Source organism: Mauremys mutica, chromosome 10 (genome assembly GCF_020497125.1).
Source record: "Mauremys mutica isolate MM-2020 ecotype Southern chromosome 10, ASM2049712v1, whole genome shotgun sequence".
Lineage (NCBI taxonomy): Eukaryota > Metazoa > Chordata > Testudines > Geoemydidae > Mauremys > Mauremys mutica.
The window spans coordinates 67,929,150-67,950,190 of record NC_059081.1 but is presented as its reverse complement, the minus strand read 5'-3'; the positions used below and the strand labels follow the sequence as shown (position 1 = coordinate 67,950,190).

The 21,041-nt window shown below is 45.4% G+C and overlaps 1 long non-coding RNA gene across 1 annotated transcript; it reads left to right on the top strand.

Annotated features, from left to right (window-relative positions):
* Window positions 1–16,911: 16,911 nt before the first annotated feature.
* LOC123343428 lies at window positions 16,912–19,055 on the top strand. Its single transcript, XR_006572237.1, has 3 exons — window positions 16,912–17,080; window positions 17,714–17,800; window positions 18,770–19,055. It is a non-coding gene; the product is annotated as an uncharacterized LOC123343428 (long non-coding RNA).
* Window positions 19,056–21,041: the final 1,986 nt, after the last annotated feature.

The following is a 21,041-nucleotide window of genomic DNA, read 5'->3' as shown; positions in this document are numbered from 1 at the left end:
CATGTTCATATCTTGGGTTTATGTTCTACCCATTATAGCCCTGATTCAGCAAGGTACTGAGTATGTCTATCCTGCTGAACTTAGCAGGACTACTCCTGTGCTTATGTGCTGTGCTGAATCAGGGCCTAAACAGACATGAAATTCAGCTCTAGATATGGAGTTTAGGCTATGTCTTCACTACCTGCCGTATCGGCGGGTAGCAATCGATTTCTCGGGGATCGATATATCGCGTCTCATCTAGACGCGATATATCGATCCCCAAATGAGCTCCTGTCGACTCCGGAACTCCACCAACCCGAACGGCGGTACGGAGTCGACATGGGGAGCCGCGGACGTCGATCCCGCGCTGTGAGGATGGTAGGTAATTCGATCTAAGGTACAACGACTTCAGCTACGTTATTCACGTAGCTGAAGTTGCGTATCTTAGATCGATTTCCCCCTGTAGTGTAGACCAGCCCTTAGATCCAAGGTTTCATTTAATGTGTCCATTGTTGAAATGCAGCATGTATTTACCTGCGCACAGCTAGACAGATCATGAATGGTACCATGTTCTTTGGAAATAACAGAATGAATTCTTCTGAAGAATCAATTTATTTTTCATGCTTGGTCTCAGGGTAAGCATTTTTCAAATCTAAGTACACCATAGGAACTGACTTGCTTTTATCTCCCACAGCAGTTATAGCCTTGAAGAACACCAGAAAAGAAACTGGATGATATTGTGATAAGCAGATCCTAGAAGCCCCTCCATCTTCACCTTCATATATACCTTGTGTCATTTCCACCAATTAGAGCTGGAACAGACCCCTGGCTTTATGGCTCCTTGATATGCCCTATAGGAAGCAATCATCTCTTCCTGCATTAACATACTTCCTTCCTTAATTCCCTCACTATTGTTTTCCAGATCAGTCTCTGGATAGCTGAAAACTTTCATGTCCATTGTGCTGGTCATTTTTCATTTATTATTACAGATGCTTGATATTTTTTCATTGACTTTTTTTATGCAAAATAGGCTTTTCAACCAACCTGAAAATGTTCACAGAAAATTTTGGTCGAAATGTTCTGATTTTTCCACACACAAAAAAATTGAAATTAAAAAATTATTTTTTTAGTAAACATTTTCAGCTTCAAGCTTTGTTTTTTCACTGAAAAGAAGAAAAAATAACCAGGAAATTTCAGACAAAAACAAAAATACTGAACAACTCCCTAGAAAAAATAAAATGATAATTGGAATTTTCCAACCAGTTCATTTATTTTTCTTCTATTATTATTCAGAACAGAGAGGAGAGGAGAAATATAAACCCACAAAAAGGCACATAATGTACCCACCAGTAACAACATAACATGTAGGGCCTGATTTTCAGGAGCTTTGAACACTTATACCACTAATGGAAGACAATGGAGGATCAGGTCTTTAGTATCCATACAGTGGGTTAGTGAGTAGAGCGAAATCAGATCTAGTGGGCACATCAATGGTAGGACGAAATACTTTGGGGGAAATGCCATCAATGTGCTATTGTCCCAACTTCCCCCAGGCAAGGGATCGGACTCCATGAGTCAGGAGGCAGGGCTGGAGGGACAGCTGGTTTTTTGCAGCATCAGCCCCCAGGAAGCCTGGGACAAATCAGTGATGAATTCAACCAGTCAGCCGAGGAGCACATGAGTACAGGATTGGAAAAGTCCCTGGCCAAAAGTCATAGGCCACAGAGCTGAGGGGGGCCACCTGAGTCATGGTCTGCCACTTTTTGACCCAGCCAAACTTAAGTGGTGCTGCAACCCTATGCGCCAGGTTGGGGACAAGGGGGGCAAATCTGTCCGTCCCCCCACCCACTTTTAATGATTCTCTGCAGCCCTTGCCAAATGTGAACCCCTAGCTAGTCTAGAATGCAGTGGGACCAGTGTGTGGGTTCTCAATTTTAAAAAAGTATGTCACTGATACAGGTAGATTCAGGAAAAAATATGATATAATTGGTGGCACAAGAAACGTGGCCTCGGTAGGAGGGTGATACTAGCAAGGCCTAGTAATCACAGGGCAGTGCCGATGTGGTAAAAGAGGCTATTGCCTCACCAGAAAGAAATACAACCAGTGCTCTGTCAAATTTAGTATATGTGATGTATTTTGTTACGTATCTGTTAAAGTTTTGCTTTCTGGAGAGCACAGCTTTAATTCTCCAAGATCTCTGCTGTCTGCCATGACAAGAAGCCATTTTGAGAGACAGTTTTTGCAGCCTGCTGCAGAGAGACACCCACAATGCTCTCTCATGCAGATCAGTGTTATTGGAAGCGGATATAGATCCACTGCAGATCCCATTTGGATAACAATGGGCAGTGTTAATATAGGATCCAGAGATATTATCTCTGCCACTGCCAGTATTTTCCTTCTAACAACCTTTAGGTATAGTGGTATTGTAACTTCTCAGGTCATTGTAATGTGACACCCAGTATGTTTTTGTTTGTGTGGATATGTCCTACACCTAACCAATTATCTAGTCAGAGAAACTAAGAGTGTGTTTTCACAGCACAATAACAATGAGGAGTCCGGTGTCACTTTAAAGATTAACAGATTTATTTGGGCATAAGCTTTCGTGGGTAAAAAACCCACTTCTTCAAATGCATAGAGTCGACCATAACAGCACAGTTAGTTTGAATTATAACTCAAGTGTTACCCCTAACTCGACTCTCATCAACACACAAAAATCTCTACTCAAGTTAAGTGGTGCTTTAAACTCAAGCTAGCTGGACTTTCAGGGGTGGGGGTGGGGTGGACTGACGCTTAAATGATGCTGAGGCTCAAACTAGTAGTGCAGTGAGGATGCAATAGCCAGAGTTACAACAATTCATCAATTGCTAATCCAATCACCCTGCTAATCCAACCTCTGTGCAGATAATTAAGTCAGTCTGCATAACTTCAGTGTTGCACTGAAGTGTGGTCACTCGAGCTAGCCCCGCTCGAGTGCATTAACTCACATGTACTAACTTGAACTAACGTTTGCAGTGAAGACAAGCCCTCCGGGAGTAAGTAGACTTTACTGGTAGAAGCAGGATCGGCTTCCCCAAAGAACTGCACTACAAATAATAATTTCTCCAAGATCTAGCTGCCTATAAAATCAGTTAAACAGAACTTGTAAGACTACTTGTGATAGCACCATCTAGTGGTTTCCAGTAACATTATGACTATCAGATGAGAATAAACACCCTTTTGCCTTTATTTCTGAAGAAAATGGTTCACCAAAACTACACTTCTACCCTGATATAATGCGACATGAAATCGGATATAATGCGGTAAAGCAGTGCTCCAGGGAGGCGGGGCTGCGCACTCCGGCAGATCAAAGCAAGTTCGATATAACGCGGTTTCACCTATAACACGGTAAGATTTTTTGGCTCCCGGGGACAGCATTAGATCGGGGTAGAGGTGTACTGTTTTCTGCTACTGTTGCAGCATAGCAAGAAGAAGAAGTTGATTAAAATGTCATAAATCTTATTTTAAAATAAAGTTTGCAGCCCAATGCAATTGTCATGTTTTACTGAGAGTCATCTGCCATTTTGTTACGCATGAGCACGACTGGCAAAAGGTTTTGAGGAGAGGAAGATAAAAAGGTGCTCCTTCTGGAATGTTTAACCCCAACATCATCTATCCTGTTCAACATACTCAAGAGTATAACACCATGACTAAGGATGACTGTGCAGTTCACACAAAGCTATTGCTACTGAGCTACACTTTACTGCTAATTTAAAATGGTGACAGAATGTTTCCTTTGTTCTCTTGAGATTCAACAGTCGCCTGCAAGCTCAGTGAGGTTCCTTTGCAGGAAGGAGTAGATTGGAACCCTGATTTCTAAGTAATTTCCATGCAGGATCATATAGGATCTCACCAAGCCCTTTTTCTGAAGAGACTGAGCAGTCACCACCATATGCGACACTCTCATGGTGCTCTGCTTATTCCTCACCCTCTAATAACAGATTAACGTAGTTGAGCCTTATCCAGCAGTTTGTTGAATATGAGATAGTTAGTGCGTTTATGCAGAAATTTTGCAACCCTGATTGTAGCTAGAGATGAGTGTCAGTTAAAAGCCCAGATCCAAACACCTCCAAGCTTTGGGTGTGTTTGAAATACAAAAAAAGTAAATCTGGGCTTGGAAGTGGACCCTCTCTTTGCAATGGGCCAAACCAAAACCCAGACCTGACATTTGGGGTGTTTGAAATCCAGATCTGCACTTTTTAGCTTGGGTCCATCTCTAACATCAGGGTTAAACTTCATAAGATGTTACCTTCACTGGAGATGAGCCTGGCAGGTAGACAAGTTCAGTGTGCCATTACCAGAATTGTACATGAAAATCGGTAGAGTGCATGTACAAGTAGCTATGCAATTATGACTGTTTGTGTGCACAATTTGTGCAGGCAATGACAGTAACTGCATATAGAAGTTGGGTGCCAGATTCTAGCCCTAGTCTCAGCTCATATACATAGCTGCAGTGACATACAGGGACCATCAAAGGGCCACAACAACCCAGTGGAACATTACCCTGCTGCAGAAGGAGTATGGGGTGAGCGTATGCACAGGGCCGGCTCCAGGGGTTTTGCCGCCCCAAGCAGCCAAAAAAAAAAAAAAAAGCCGCGATTGCGATCACAATCTGCGGCAATTCAGCGGGAGGTCCTTCGCTCCAAGCGGGAGTGAGGGACCCTCTGCCGAATTGCCGCCGAATCCCTGAAAGTGCCGCCCCGCTCCGGAGTTGCCGCCCCAAGCACCTGCTTGATAAGCTGGTGCCTGGAGCCGGCCCTGCGTATGCAGCCCTGTGCTAACCCCTCTTGGGGTCCCTGGTATAGCAGGCATCTTGCATCATGACTCACCATCCTGGCATACCCCCTTGTGACGAGTCCTGGCATTGCAGCAGTTGCACCTTAGTTTCCCCATAACAAACTCCAGCCTACTCTCTTGGCCTTCTGAACAAGCCACTTCAAAGCATTCACCTTCCAGGGTAACAGAGTCCCTTATTTCCAGTCCAAAAACAACATCAAGACAAAAGTCTTCAGCCCCCTGGGCTCAGCCTTCCCCCCTCTTCCTTACAGGCAGACGCCCAGCAGCAACAGCCTGTCTTGCTGCCGGCTCCTGGACTCCAATCAACCCAACCATCCGGGTCAAAGCTGCCCTCTTACCCAGGGCCTCTGGCAGGCCACAGCCCTCAGCCAGTTCCAAGTGAGAGCCTGGTTTCTGACCCCACATCAGAGCAGCCTGCCTGCTGTCCCACCCAGTCAGCCTCAACAGCTGGGCTTTCCACCTCCAACACCCGGCACAGATGTCACAGGACAGGGCTAGTTGAACAGGGAGCCCTGGGCTTCCTGGCCCTTAAAGGGGCAGGCTACCCTGTGACAGGGCATGCTGGGCAAGGAAGGTGTACGTTGGGGTGGGAGGGGAGTAACTTAGGACTACAACTATTCTGAGCTGTGCAGCAGCCCACTGGGAATCATAGGCAGGCTGCCATAAGTTAGAGCACATGGCTGCCAGGGGCTCACACAGTTCAGTCTAGACTACGCTACTCCCCCCTTTGAAACTCTGTCCTGGAGACCATTTCTTTTCATGCACAGGGCTTCTTCACGTCCCCCCTCCCCAAACCTCACTTTTCTTAAGACTTCCCTCGTTATCTTTCCATATTCACCATTCAAGGGGCAGACTCACCTGATATGCCCCATCCATCCGCCTCTGAAATACGTAGGCAGGCCCTTCCGGGTTCCTGCCTTCCAGGGTCTGCTTCTTACATGGCCACCTGTGGTGTTTAGATGTGCTTGTAATTATGAGAACGGGGAGCACTGGCTGTTGGGAGTCTGAAAGGACAGGAAACAGGAAGGCGGGGGGGAGGAGTTGAGGAGGCTGAGTGAGAGTTACAGAGGGTGCAGCAGCAGCTTGGTAAAGAGGTTTCCACTGTAAAAATAAAGTCCCATTGAAGCTTGTTAGTACCTTGCCTGCTTGATACAACACCACCCCCGATCATCCTGCTGCCTACTGGGGCACTCAGACATCAGTGACCAGATCTTCTGCACCAGAAATACCAGATCATTTCTCCCTTTGCAGGTGGCAGTGGCCTTCCTGTCACTGTGCCACAAACCACACTGGCTGAATTTCCCACTGAGTGGTGCAGTGCGCCTCTCGCTGCTTCTGCTGACCCTGCAGGAGTTGCTGAAAGAGGGCTTGGATTATGGTGACCAGATGTCCCGATTTTATAGGGACAGTCCCAATTTTTGGGTCTTTTTCTTATATAGGCTCCTATTACCCCTCACCCCGTCCTGATTTTTCACATTTGCTGTCTGGTCACCCTAGCTTGGATCCGTAGCTGCTGCTCTGCCGGTAGACAAACAGCATCCTCCATCTGATAACCTGTGCATCCAAAGTGTCAGTCCTCTCCTATGATTCCAGGGGCGAGTCTCGCCCAAATTCTCCACCATGTGTCACATGGCTCACTGTCCCAGAGCACCCCCACCATGTTCTTCCAGCCACTCCTGCTGTTGAGGTGATCTGGCCCTCGAGCCAAGCCACTCTAAAGCATTCAGCCCCTTCTGGCATAACAGAGTCCCTTAGTCCAGGTCCAACACAACATAAAAACAATCTTCAGCCCTGCTGGGCTCAGCCGACAGCCCCCCTTACAGGCAAGACCCAGGGATAACAGCCCCTCTCATTGTCTTACCACCAGCTCTGGGGCTCAAAACAGCCCCACCATCTGGGTCAGGACTATCCTCCTGCCAAGGGCCTCAGGCAGGCGATAGCCCTCAGTCTTAAAGGGGCAGGCTGCCCAGTGACAGGGCATGTCGGGGAAGGAAAGGGTGTGTTAGGGTGGGAGGGGAGTAGCCATATCGCTCAGGACTACAACCATTCTGGGCTGTGCAGCAGCCCACTGGGAATCATAGGGAGGCCGCCATAAGTTCGAGTAACCCCCACTTGTGGTCTAAAATTACTCCAATGAGGAGTGAAATAAAACCAAATTTCAGTTTCTTGCCAGCGTTCCCGTGTGTGTGATCCATATTACACCCTCCAGACATGTGAAGAGATCACTCTGCAGGCCTTTTCTAGTCCATATCAGACCAACAGTGGGACTAATGGGCAGAAAACATGGCCTACACGCTCTGGCACAGACGTCCCCTGTGTGCAGTAGTCGCTGAGCACAAACAACCAATTTAGACAGCTTCTGGTCATGGATGGACTAATTCATATGAGGAGGGATTCAAATGGGGACAGAGATGGCCAGAGCACCGGGTCACATTCAGGGGCGCTGGAATGGGGAAGGGCCCTCCCACTTTTTACCGGCTGTAAGGACGTGTGATGGGAGGAGGGGTGAGAAATTGGAGGGAAGAGGTGGCACAAAGGCATGGGCTTGGGGAGAAGGTATGGTCCAGGAGGTAGGACCATGGTTTGGGTGCCGGTGGCCCCTACACTGTTAGGAAGCTTCCGCCAACCCTGGTCACATTAAAGCAAATGGCGCAGCACCAGAATTTGACCTAACAAACATAAAGATGCAGTTTGGGTGTAAAGTCTGGACAGTCATTTTCCACTGAAAGCTATTAGTGATCTCCTTTTGCAGCTGTAAAAGAACACGTGCATATGACACTGCAAACAGTATAGACTCATTTTTAATAATAATAAATAATTTTTATTTCTTTATGTAATTTCTGGCCTAAAATGTTTAGATACTGCACCCCTTTTCAAGTGTTCACACCACAAGTTAGGCAATAAAATGTGTCTCCAACACATTGGCATGTTCTTTCACCCTTAAAAGCAATAATGCATGTGGAAATTATAAGTAAGCAGATTTGTGGCTGAATTCAGCTGCAATGAAACCTGCTGAGTGGAATTCAGGGTGACCCTCAAGTTTATAATTTTAAGAATGTCCTAAGGACAGATTAGGTTCATACCATTTCCGAGTCCCTTTACCATTTTAGGCATAAGAAATTTGATTGCAGGGGCATTTTAATTCTAAAATATTATAGTACAAGTCGTGAAAGCCAGCAAAGAATCAACACTTGGGCACAAATATCAGAGGCCATATTCAAATATCAGAGGCATGCAATCAGTGGAGTCCCACCAGGGGTAAATTTGGCACAAAGTGTTAGATTATGGGTGGGATTTTCACAGATGCCTGGCAGGTTAGAATACCGAATTCCTATTCCTGTCTAATGAGAAATTGCCATCATGCAGATACTTTACGTGGCTTTGAAAATTCTACCCTATCTGTTAATTTAAAAGTAATTTGATTGGCTAAACATTCCAGTATGTCTCTTATTTTTTCTTTTAAAAAAGAACTGCAGCTCTTTCTACAACACTCATGGTTTGTTCCATTGTTACTTATGAGGGTGGAGTTTATTTAAGCGTATGCCCAGGCTGACATCAAACCCAACATTCTGGCTTTACTTACTTATTGTTTCTCTTGATTTTTCATTAGTAATGACATTCAGACATGAAATACTCTATTTCCAAAAGGCCAGATGAAAAATCTCATGTGAATTACCTCATCTGATTTCCGATATTTTTCTTACTTATTTGGAAATGTTTGATGGTTTTCTAAATATGCCTTAATGAGACAATGCAAGATTAAAAAAATCATAAACCTATTTTTAAATTTCTATTACCAAAAGCACTTTTGATTACTATCTATGATTAATTTTAAATAAACTAATTTTTGATCATTAATTCTGTTATTTATATTTTGCACTGGCCAATGAATATAGATTAATAAGTATCACTTTCGTTTGCTATGCATTTCTCATCAATTTCCTTTCCAGGGTCTCATGAAGAAGTGCCTCCATGCTGGGGTTGTAAACACTGCAGGAAAATATTTAACCCCCAAGCCTGCAAAGATTTAAGCACGTGCTTAACTTGAAGCATGTGAATAGCCACTATGAAGTCAGTGGGACTATCCACATACTTAAAGGTAAGCCTATATAGTGGGATCAGAGACTAAATTAAAAAAAAAGTTTACACTGAATTTTTTTTAAATAGTGACATATATATTGGTCCCAGAGTTTCAATCCTTCTATGTTAAATAATAAGAAACATAGTAAACAAAACAAATTATGGGCCCAATCCTGCTCCCACTGAAACCAAGGGCAAAACTCCCTTTGGCTTCAATGGGAGCAGAATCCAGTGCTATAACATCCTGCTTCCCTTGTAAATAGAAATATCGCCTCCCCTTTTCATCTGATATTGTCTTCCATATCCCACATTGATCCACTCATCATGGTCTGTTGCCAATATTTGTTGTAATATCTGTCTAATTTAGGACCCCATCCTGCAGCTGTTATTCACATGAGTAGTCCCATTGACTAGAATGGGACTACTCCCATGATTAAGTGCTACTCATAGGAGTACAGTGAGTCCTGCAAAGTGAAAACACAGGCTTAACTTTACTCGCATAGCTATTCCTATTGACATCAAGGGGCTACCCAGGTGAAACAAATTAATAGGATTATTCCTGCATAAGTACTTGCTGGATTGAGACCTAATGCTCGAAACTGCTAACGGGAAAGGAATTTGTCTTCTTCTTATATATCTGCACAGCTTTATGCACACTCACAGATCTCTGTGCTGTGGATTATGCAATAATAACAACAAATATTGATAATTAATAGTAACTAATATACTATCTTTATTGTAATCTGATGCTTTACTCCTCCCACCTTGCTGATCTTCAATATAGCTCTTCCCCCAGTGGTCTTTAAGGCTCAGACTTATGTTTATATGATGTAAAAAATGTAAAGAGGTTGACTGTGAGTAAAATTTTCAAAAACACCTAAGAGACTTAGAAGCCTAAGACCCATTTTCAAAAGTGACTTAGGCACTTTGGTCTAGCTCCTCAAAGGTATTGAGGTGCCTAATCCCCACTGAAATTCCAATGAGCTTAAGACACTCTTTAAGTGAGACTTAGGCTTCTAAGGCACTTCGGCATTTTTGTTTTTTAAAAGTCCATTCTGGAAAACCATAAATAAATTCTACCAAACGTATTAACCGTAGTAGAGCAATGCTGAAGTACTACTGAGTTCTTTACACTCCTTTGCATTTCTGTGACTTGAATGTTTCCTCTTTACAATGCACAGATGTTCCAGTGTTTATATGCAGTGTTGTTGTAGCTGGGTTGGTCCCAGGATAGAAGAAGAGCTCTGTAAACTCAAAAGTTTGTCTCTCTCACAGGCAGAAATTGGTCCAATAAAAGATATTGCCTCACCCTCCGTCTCTCCAATTTATAATAAAAGTTTTGATCAAAATAGGATTTTTCTTCCTTTTTATTGGCCCTTTCTAGGATTTCCATGTAAGAGAATATGATGTCTCACTATGTTATTTTAGCCAGGGGAAAAGGAGTAAATTTTAGAAGCCATGCTTAGGAAAACAGCACACAAAATATCTTCTAACAAAATTATGGGAATTATACATTTCCTTTCCAGCACCCAATTTTCATCCACCTGCACCTTTCTGAAATGGTACCTGCAAGTGGTGATTCAGGAGGTAAATACCACTGCCTTGTGTAGTATTAATTTTTATTTTCAATACTATATAATAATGTTTTTAATTATAAACAGAGAGAAGAGTCATGTCGCTACAGGAACTTTGCCTTTATGTAATGTGGACACAATATATATTGTACAGTAGTACACCAGATGGAAAATATGAGTGCTTGGACTGGAAAGTAAGTCATGCTGCCTTTCCATGTTGTGTATAAATCTACAGAGCATAATTAAAAGCAGAAGCATTGAATATCTCCAGACTCTAAAGCCTTTACCTGGCCCTATAAATCCTTCAGCCATATAACAGACAGCGAGCTGGGTTTAAGCTAATCTAGGCAGATGGATACCCTGAGCTGATTATTTGTATTTGGTAACGTTTGTTTCACTGCTGCATGACTGGGTGAAGGAAAAACGTGTCCTGAAGTAAATATATATGGCTCAGGATATGTACAGTGAGCACAAATGCTAGACTAGACATCAGGTGCTTTCTTTGCGGGCAGGAAGGGGGGAAGGGAGGGAAGAAAGAAGGGTTAGTGATTGATCATAACATCATCTTTTCAAAGCTTCCTACCTAACTAGTAAACTGTCCAGCTTTTCTGGCATGGCCAGTATGACAGTTTTGTACAGTGTTCTGAGAAGCCCCCTGTTCCAAAGTGATTCTCATTGGTTAGAGGTTTCTTCCCTATTAAACCTTGCCCCTCTCTGTGTCCATATCCATGAAATGGGGGGATAATATTGATCTACCTCAAAGGGTCTTGGGTGGATTCATTAGTTACTGGGCCCAATTCTGTTCATTTTGGAATCTTGGAATGTTGCCCTTCAGTTTAATAGGTTAGATGGCAACTAATTGAGTTGTATAGGGGAGAGAATTCCTACCCTCCAGCCCATGCATTAAGGCTGCTGGCTACCAGGATCTCCCAGGCCAGAAGTGTGCCTGCATGGTTGTTGTTGCTCCCATTACCACAACAAAGTGGATAGGGAGGGGATGGAGACAAGGAGAGAATTAGTGGAACTATGACTCTGCCCACTCCCAGGCACTGGTCAGAGAAGCTGGCTGGACATGAGGGTGGAGAATGGGGGTGGGGGGTGCAGCATACTGCCCTTCCCACAGAGGAAAAGGGGAGCATTGGAGGATTAGTACCCAGGGTCCAGCCTAGGCATCATCCCTCACACAGGCCTATGCCTGAGGGCACCATCTGGTCCAATGGGAACAGAGATGGGCTGAATGCTTGAGAAGTGCTTAGAAACTGTAAAGCAGTGTATCAGCACTAGGAGTTACGGGATCAGACTCCCCCTTGAAGTTAATGGCGCTGCACCCAACTGGAGCTCCAGTCCACTGCTTTTATCGATCATCATTTCATATGCAAAAATTTATGCAGTATATTTAGCTCTTTGTACACCAAGGCCTGCAAATACCGATGGATGGGTGAGTACAACTTCTACACAAAACAAAGACAAAAAAGCCATTGTTTTTTGCATGAGAATGTGCACTCCAAATGGGCTGGAGAATTAATTAAGTACAATGAATGTGTTCTTTAAAAACTGCATTTCAAATATTTATTGTCACTATAATTCTTCATTCCAACCATGGAATGCTGCAAATACCATAAACACTGTAAAAAAGGTAAAAGCAACAAATGGCAAGTTTTTGGAGGGTAGCTACTCTAAATGTGCATGGCTGTCTGGTCATTTAGTTCCTCACATGGTGCCTAACTCTGAGTCAATCCAATCTGAAAGCAGAGAGCTACAACTATGACCAGAAAACATGTGCAAACTATTATCAGCTTTGAATGCCAGCAAAAGAAAGGTCTAACACACCATAATCATCATTTGGATGTAAGGAATTAATTCAAAACATTAATGACAGAGCAGAACTACATGGGTTAGCCCAGAAAATCCTTTGCTGCTGAGAATCAGTTTGGAATGAAAGGAAATGTCTGAAATAAATTGGGTTTAAGGGTCTTTCTTGCAGCCCTAGCAAACAGAGATCCTTACCACAAAATTCAACCTTGATCTGGCATAATGATAAGCCTGCTCAGAAAAAGCCAAAGAAAAGGTTTAGTGTGGAGATTGGATTGTCACACAGTCCTAGACAAGATGGTGCAGGGATTGATGAAGTCTTTGGCTCACAGAGCTCAGCACGGTGCTCACTTGACTGTCCCTGGCAGCTGCTACAACACATTGGATAATTACAGCTCCGAGTCTGTTCCAACGCTCATCCAGAATGCAAGCTCTGCAGACAAACAAACAAGTTAAAAAAGAATAGGGAAAGAAATCATTTTTATTGGAGGGGATTCTGTTTTAACTCAAGGCTAGCTGAGAAATGGCTGAGAAGCTAGAAGAAGTAGGGCTGGAAAAATTGTTTCCCAAACTGACTCTATTGCTGATAGTTTGTAGTGCAAACTGTTTGCTGAAATGGGGGGTGAGGGGAACCCATTGGACCAGATCCTTTACTACAGGACTGGAAGGGTTTAAAGTAGCCAGGTAGGCCTATTAAAGCCACAGGCTGCACCTGGAGGAAGAGCCAGGGAGCAGGGAATTGATTGAAAGCAGGTTCAGCTGGGCAGGAAGAGGTGGGGCCTATAAAGCCAGGAAGCTGGCACCAACCAAAGACAGTAATCCCTCCTTTCCTAGAAAGATGGAGGGGGTATTTGGAGGCTGCAGGGTCCTGTAGACTGCAGTCACTCTCTGGGATGAGGGAAGGGGTTTGGAGCTGGTGCACCCAGAAAAAGGGGGAGAGGGAAGGAGTGGTGAGGGCTGGAAGAGGAAAGCTCTGAGCTGCTGGATAGAGGGTCCCTGGACTGGAACCTGGAGTACAGGGTGGGTTTGGGTTCCCTACCTGCCACTGGGGAAGGGACACTAGTGGGCAGTGACCTGGAAGATTGCCAGGGTTGCTGTGGGAGTGATTGGGGGGTTGAAGGACTGTACCCTGGCAGTGGGGGGGATGCAGAGTGACCTGGCTGGAGGGCTGAGTCATGAGGAGGATGATGCAGTTCCGGGCATGAGAAAGGGGCTGCAGACTAGAGAGGAAGTTGGAGTGATGGTATGCAACTAGGGTGACCAGATGTCCCGATTTTAGGGTCTTTTTCTTATATAGGCTCCTATTACCCTCCACCCCCTGTCCTGAGTGTTCACATTTGCTATCTGGTCACCTTATGTGTAGCCCCTGGAGGGGGCGTTGACCTTGTGAGCTCATCCAGAGAGTGGCCAGGAGGAGGTGCCCAGCTAGGGGTGAGTGGAGCACCCCCCAACACTAAGCTCCACCAGAGACAACTGACTGTCATGGGGTTGACTCCAATGGAATGACATACCGAATGACACTAGCTGGGGATCTGGCCTCTACCTGGAACAGGGGCCCCCAAACTGTAGGGTGAGGAACATTGGGGGGGGGCACAGTGGGGCCTGGGCCAGCCCCCATGGAGTGGGACGGGAGCACCAACCAGCCCTACTCTGCCCCTGGTTCTGCTCTGGCCCCACCCCTAGCTGCAGCCTCTGGCTCTGCCTGACCATGGCTCTGGCCTGGCTCCCAGCCCAGCAGCGGCTCAGGCCCCAGCCTCCTTACCGCTGTCTGTGCCCTCCCAACCCTGGGAGCTTCAGTCCTGGTTCTGACTGTGGCTCTGGGGGGTGGGGAGTGCAGATAGGGGTGAGTGGGATGTAAAAAGCTTAGGGACCACTGCTCTAGAAATATAATGGTCTTTTCTAGAGAGGTTATTTTTTTGCCTATTGTTTTGATACTGGGGCTCCCCAGGGATGCTACGTGGGGCTGTTCCTCTCTCCTCTTTCAGGGGATAAGTCGCCTGTGTGCAGACAGTGATTCATGGAATTCCTATCACTGGCTCAGCATAGTGAAGAGGGACATTTGCTGAAAGTGTCTCCCATAGACTCCTCACAATAGGGCTTAAGTGGTGCACAGGCCTGGTTCTGGCCTTCTGAATAGGGGTAAATAGCATCCTTGGCTAGTAAGGATCCACAAAAGAAAGGATATCCTGTCTGCAGGATGAAAAAGCTTGGCGTTAAAAGCTAGTGTTTAAGCAGTGATGTGGACTTGGGGCTGAACTCTGTCCTTGTCCTACGCAGCTGAGCGGGTGAGTAAGGCCCACCTGATAGAGGGGAAGAGGGTTTGGCCAACCCATTGCAGCAGCCTTGTTCGGCTGTTCTTCCCCAGGAGGACTGGAAATCAAGTGAAGGCTGGAGCTGCCCTCCTCATAGTGAGACTGGCTCCAGTAAGGGCCCCAAATCCAGTTACTGGCGAAGAACTCTCAAGCGTTAGCAATACTGCACCCCTCCACCCTCACTGGCCGGACTATCGGGCCAGGGTGAGGTAGGAAATTAGCTGCATGCTCTCAAGAGGTGAGACAGGAGTAGGGGATGAACTGTAAATGTCACAATTTCCTCCCAGGGCTGCTGTTGCCAGCCAAGGCTAGCTATGCAATCCCCCGTTTCAGTTCCAGTTCCAGTTACGTACTCTTCTGTATCATCATCCTAAATAGCTGTTTGCAACAGACAAATCTTCTTTAGTGCATTCCACTTCCTACAGAAAGGTAAGCACAACTGCTTGCTAGGCTTTGTTTCTGTATGATACCCAATCTGCCTAAGCCAAACCAATGTTGGTGTGATCTGAAAATGCTCTCTGCAAATCTGTGCTCATAAACACTATGGTTTATTGCTGAGTTCACTTAATGCTGCTATGGGAAACAGCACTGTAATTGAACAAGTAAGTTCACTTTTTATATTTTTAAGATCTTTGGTGAAGAGGAGTCATAACTTACTTCAGTAACACGAAGCTGCTGTGTTGCTTTCTGCATTAAAGAAATGGGGGATTGTGGTAACAGCTGAGCTATTTTCATTTAAAAATTACACAGTCCTAATACAAGAGCATCTAGACTATGGTTCCAAGCACTGCCCTCCAAAATGGAGGCTACCCTATGGTCTCTGTAGCCACAGCCTCACCACAATGATACTGACAAAGACCTTGTTGCTTTGGAATTCTTAATGCATTTCAAGCATTGCTTTGAAGTAGTCTGAATGAACATCTTGGAACATCCCACTAGGAAGCTCAGGCTGGGCTTTTCAAAGAAGTGTAAGAGATGTAGGTAACTCCAGTGGGATATGGGCTCCATGCTCAGTATTGCCAACCGCCAAGCTTCAAAACCATGGGGTACACTGCCAAAAATCATGAGATTGGCCTCAAAATCATGACTTTCTTTTTTTAATAGATCGCTGGTTTTCAACCTGTGGTCTGTGGGGGTCTGCAGACTGTCTAAGGGTAGGTCTATACTCACCATCCAGGTCGACGCGGTGAGTTCGACTTCTCGGAGTTCGAACTATCGCATCTAATCAAGACGCGATAGTTTGAACTCCCTGCGCGCTCCAGTCGACTCCGGAACTCCACCACTGCGAACAGCGGCGGCGGAGTCGACCTTGGAGCCGCGGAGTTCGACCCCGCCGCGTCTGGACGGGTAAGTCAGTCGAACTAGGGTACTTTGAGTTCTGAACTTGCGTACCCTAGTTCGACCCCCCCCCCTTAGTGTAGACCAGGCCTAAGATTTCCAAAGGGGCCTTTTTTTTTTTTAAATTTTTAGCAGTCTGCAATAGAAAAGGCTGAAAATCACAGGAATAGATATGGTGCTTTGTGGTGGGTCTTTTGATTTTTGAACTCCCCTTGCCCAGTGTGTGTGTTTCAATTAGTGTTGCCAGGGCTCCAACATTTACAAAGGTGATTTAGCCTCCTCACATCTGTCAATCCCCCTGCCCAGAAATTATTACTGCCCTCCATTAGTGCTACCCTCAACTCCCCATCCCTTCTGCCCCCTCCAGCCTCACCTCTGGTCCCCCTTCTTCAACTGCTATCCCAGGTCTGGTGGGGAGGAGGGCGCTACATCAGGGTACCTCGAGCTGCCCTCTTCATAGGGGAGAGGAAAGGATGCCTCACCCTCTCCACACGCAGGTGCTGCATGGTGGGAAAGGGGAGAGAGATGCAGATGGGCAGTGCTGGGCTCTTTAGCTCTTATCAGAACACATGGGCTCCCAGAGAGCTCTGTCTGCTTCCTGCGGCAGCCCTGATTGGCTGCTCTTCCCCAGGGGGGCAGCAGCCAATCAGAGGGGATTTCCCACCAGGCAGGGCTCTCATGTGTGAGAGGGCTGCTGGTGTTTCCTATTGCATTGCCAGACATGCTGTGGTGTGGGGGGAGCCAATGAGAGCTCCTGACTCTAACTCCCGGGGACATCCCTGAAGTGGAAGTTCCATGGCCATGTGCTCAGCTGGTGCACGCTCACGCATTGCTGCCAGCTCTTGTCCTGTGTTTGCAGTGATGGGACTTTGGCCAGGGCAGGAGCCAGTAGGGTGATGACACGAAGCTCCTGCCCTCTAGCCAATTTCAACCATGCCTGTGGGGGAAACCCCACTCTCATTGTCTGCCTGCGCCACCCGCTCACCTCCTGAAGCACTGCAACCATTCCGAGTTGCTGCAGGCAGAGCTTCCCATGCCCTCGGCTTGGACAGGGGCGGAGAGGGATGGAGCTGCCGAGCCTGGAAGGGGGACCCTGCTGCAGCCCCCCCAGGCCCAGGGGAGGGCGGTGAAGAACCCCATAAGCAGCAGATGTGAGCTGGGGTCGGGGGTGGGAGATGGGCAGAAGTGATGTAGGGTTTGGGGGGGACAGGATTTATGTGGGGATGGGGGATAGGGTAATTGCTGAGCAGGGGACGGGCAAGTGTAGGGGTGAGAACCAAAATCACCTGTCCCAATAAATGGGAGTGTTGGCAACACTCTCTTTCTCACATACATACTCTGGATGGGGAGGAGGAATTCATCAGTCAAAAGACAGACCAAAAAAACACACTAATATCTAATGATTTGAGGGGGAGGCCTCACTCGTGGTTTTTGATCTCGAGGTTGGCACTGAAATTGGCATTACAAAAATCAATGAGGTTTCACTTGGGAACCAGGGCCTACCACATGGATTCAGTGATGCGATCTCTCTCAACTTTGATTGTAAGTCTTGTGATATTTGGTGGGGGGTTTTTAAAGCCCCAACTTAAAAATGTAAGTTTCTAACCCTTGTGGTTGCAGAGAAAAGCTTGAAAATGTGACGAGTGCACCTTAATGTTTTGGGTTTTTTTAAAGGCACATAAAAAGAACCCTCACGTTTCAACTTGGAAAAATGTCATGATTTTCAAGCCAATTGTGATTTTGGAAGGGCCTCCAGACTGATTCATGTATTTTGAATGGCTCAGGTTGCTCCAGCTGCAGAACAAGAGCCACAGTTATAGAGTTCCTCATTGGTAGGAAGCCTCATGAATCTCTCCAAGTCGTGAACCAAGGTAAATAATTGAATCCACAAAGGAGCAGAGAGTGGATTTTCTGTGTTGCTGTCAGTGAACATTTAGAGCCAGGAACCGATAGTTTGAGAGGTGGGAGGGATTTCCTTGTCTTATTACTTCAAAGTTATTGACACTACATTCGTGACCATTTGCATAGGCAGAAATGTCCCAGAATCCTGGCTGGATGAATGTGTCAGAACTGTTGCGCTTGGAGTGAATGAAGTACTGTGCATGCCACAGAAGAGCCTTGATTCTGTTGTAATGAATTAAGCTTTGACTGGACCTAATGGAACCACCACATGCTTGAAATTCTGATCATGAGGAGAGTTCCAGCTCACAGCAGGAGCCCTTGTAAAATATTTGAGCCGCAGGCAAGGTTCCCAGGTATCCCTGTGTCATGGGAAAGGAATCCAGGTTTGCTGTGATTATCACCTGTGCAGGACAGAGAGATAAGGAAGAAAAAGGCAATTAAAGCTGCATTGCATTTCCTCTGTACCTCCTAAAAGACCAATGTATAATTTGGCATGTTGGTTGCTATCCTGCTTGATGGGTGCTCTGTATTGTCTGGAATTAGCATGAGCTTAGCCAGTCGAGCAAATTTTGCTCTCTCACATGCACTCAATAGGTGTGTGATGGAGAGCAGAATTTGGCCCAGTGTGCACAATTTATTGGTGGGTGATTTGATTGGGCCAGGAAAGTCAGGAGAACTCCTTAGGCATGTCTAGAGTAAACAAGGAATCAAAGGGATAAAGATGTTTTCAGGAGAAAAAAAGTGTCAGTATGAATGAAAATATCTGCAACTAAGTGCAAGATTTAGGACACTGTGTCCTATTAAAGATCAGGAAATGCCACTGAAAGGTGCTTACAAATTCAGACTAAGCACATCATTATGAGCACATCAAGAATGCAGGTTGTTGTTTCTTTAATTCCCATTGGATCAACAACTAAATTAATCCTATGCACTTGCAGCATCCTGAAGAAAGCCAGAGGAGACACCAGAACCTCCATGAAACGAGCAGGAGGAAAATTTGAAGTTTAACTGGAGGCAGTATTGTTATAATTACTACATGTTGTGTTATGATTAATGGGGTAGATTCCTTTGGGAGAGGCAGCTTCTGGAACAACAGGCAGCCAAATGATGCTGAGCTATTTCCTTGAGTGAACCTTGTGGAAATGAGATGCTTATGTATGACTAAATATCAGCCCAGATTGGGAATAATGTGATGGCTAAATAAACAGCTAATTTAAGCACCGTGGCAAATTACCAGTTGATTTCATTCTGTGAACTTCCAGCTGATGGTTCTGTATGAGACAACTGTACATTTTTCTCTCTATTTGTAAATGCAATATTGTGGCAAGGCATTAGTCATGAAGACACCCACTTGCTAGCACTGTATTTCCAGTTCTGTTTTCAGATGCTGGGTTGGTTTCAGGCCACATCTGTGGCTGGTCCAAATCAACATCACTCTCTTGACTTCAAGGGGTCTAAGTTGATTTACAGTGGCTGAGGAGCTTGCCTCCATGTAGTCTACTCACATTTTTCAAACTAATCTTAAGCACCCACTCCTGACATGCTCTTGACAGTGATTCTAGATGGCCTGGACCACCTTAGATTGCGAGCCCGTTGGAGCAAGGGTCATTTTTGAGTGTTTGGAAAGTGCCTAGCCCATTGTAAGTGCTACCACAGGGAAATTATTGTCCTTTACTGAGATTGAGCTCTCTGGGCAGGGACTACCTTCTTGTTCTGTCTTTGTTCAGCTCCTCACACAATGAAGTCCTGGTCTGTGACTAGGGCTCCTAGGTTCTATCACAATACAAATACACCTCTACCCTGATATAACGCCACCCAATATAACACGAATTCGGATATAACGCGGTAAAGCAGCACTCCAGGGGGGCGGGGCTGTGCGCTCCGGAGGATCAAAGCAAGTTCGATATAACACGGTTTCACCTATCATGCGGTACGTTTTTTTGGCTCCTGAGGACAGCGTTATATCGAGGTAGAGGTGTAGTTGTTAATAACAATACACCCGTTCATTGTCCCCTACCAATAATGGAGACACATTTTTTTAAAATCAATTCCTGTTTTCACCATAAAAGAATTGGGTGTTAACCAGTTTATGATGATTTGTGCCTCTTAAAGGAGACTATTCCTATCCCTTGATATGTCTACACCAGTTTGACGAGTGTACTGTGTAGAAGTATATCCTTAATCGCTTAAAATAGTTTAGATCTAAACCATTAAAACTGGGGAGGATTACAATTTACTGTTTCAGGACTGAGCTCCCCCCGTTTTATCCACCTACCTTGCTTGAAAGGTCCAGTTTCTGCCTCCTGTAACTTACAAGCAAGACATCATGGTAATGGTTGAGTAGAGTGTCCCTGTGCAGAAGAATGCACATATATTTTTAAATGCCAGAGTCAGGAGATTTACAAATGAGCTGATTTCCCAGTGCAGTAAGTTTCTCAACAGTTTATGATGTGTCTATCCAGTGCCTAGTATGGTGTTCAGTGATCATTCAGTGCTTAATGTGCTTGCAAGAGCTCTGCTTTATTCTGTGTCTGGTTCCAACTTGCTGTGCATGACCACAAGAGCTTCACAGCACCTGGCCCAGACATTCTGTCTGGGAAGCTCATCCCTTAATGATGCTGTTTCCGGTACCATACTTAGTACAATTGGGCCCTGATCCTGACTGAGGCCTGGACACATTCCTGCAAATAGCATAATAAAACTGCAGGCATCCAATGAGTGGGTTTTAGCCCATGAAAGCTTATGTTCAAATAAAGGTGTTAGTCTCTAAGATGCCACAAGTACTCCTGTTCTTTTACAAATAACTCAGTAAGGAGTTGTTGTACATGGAATTTGACCTCTACTTTGCATTACACTTGATCTTCCTGCAGAAATCTCACTGGGAATTTAGCAAACGAAATGAGGGCGGCACGTGGCATTTAGCATCCATGCATGTCAGATGAACTGACCTAATAGATCAGGAACCAATCCAGCCTGTTGAGTTAATTATTTCTCTGCTAAGAATGCTCACGACATGCAGCAGTTGCTCCCAAGGCATTTGGGCCCAGATCCTCAAGGATATTTAGGCACCTAACTGCGATTGATTTCAATGGGAGTTAGGCACCTAAATATGTTTGTGCATCTGGGCCTTGGTAATTAAGAAATAATGGCAAAACTCTTATTGGAAGCCTTGCTGATCATCATGGCTGACATTTATCCTAGCATGATGGG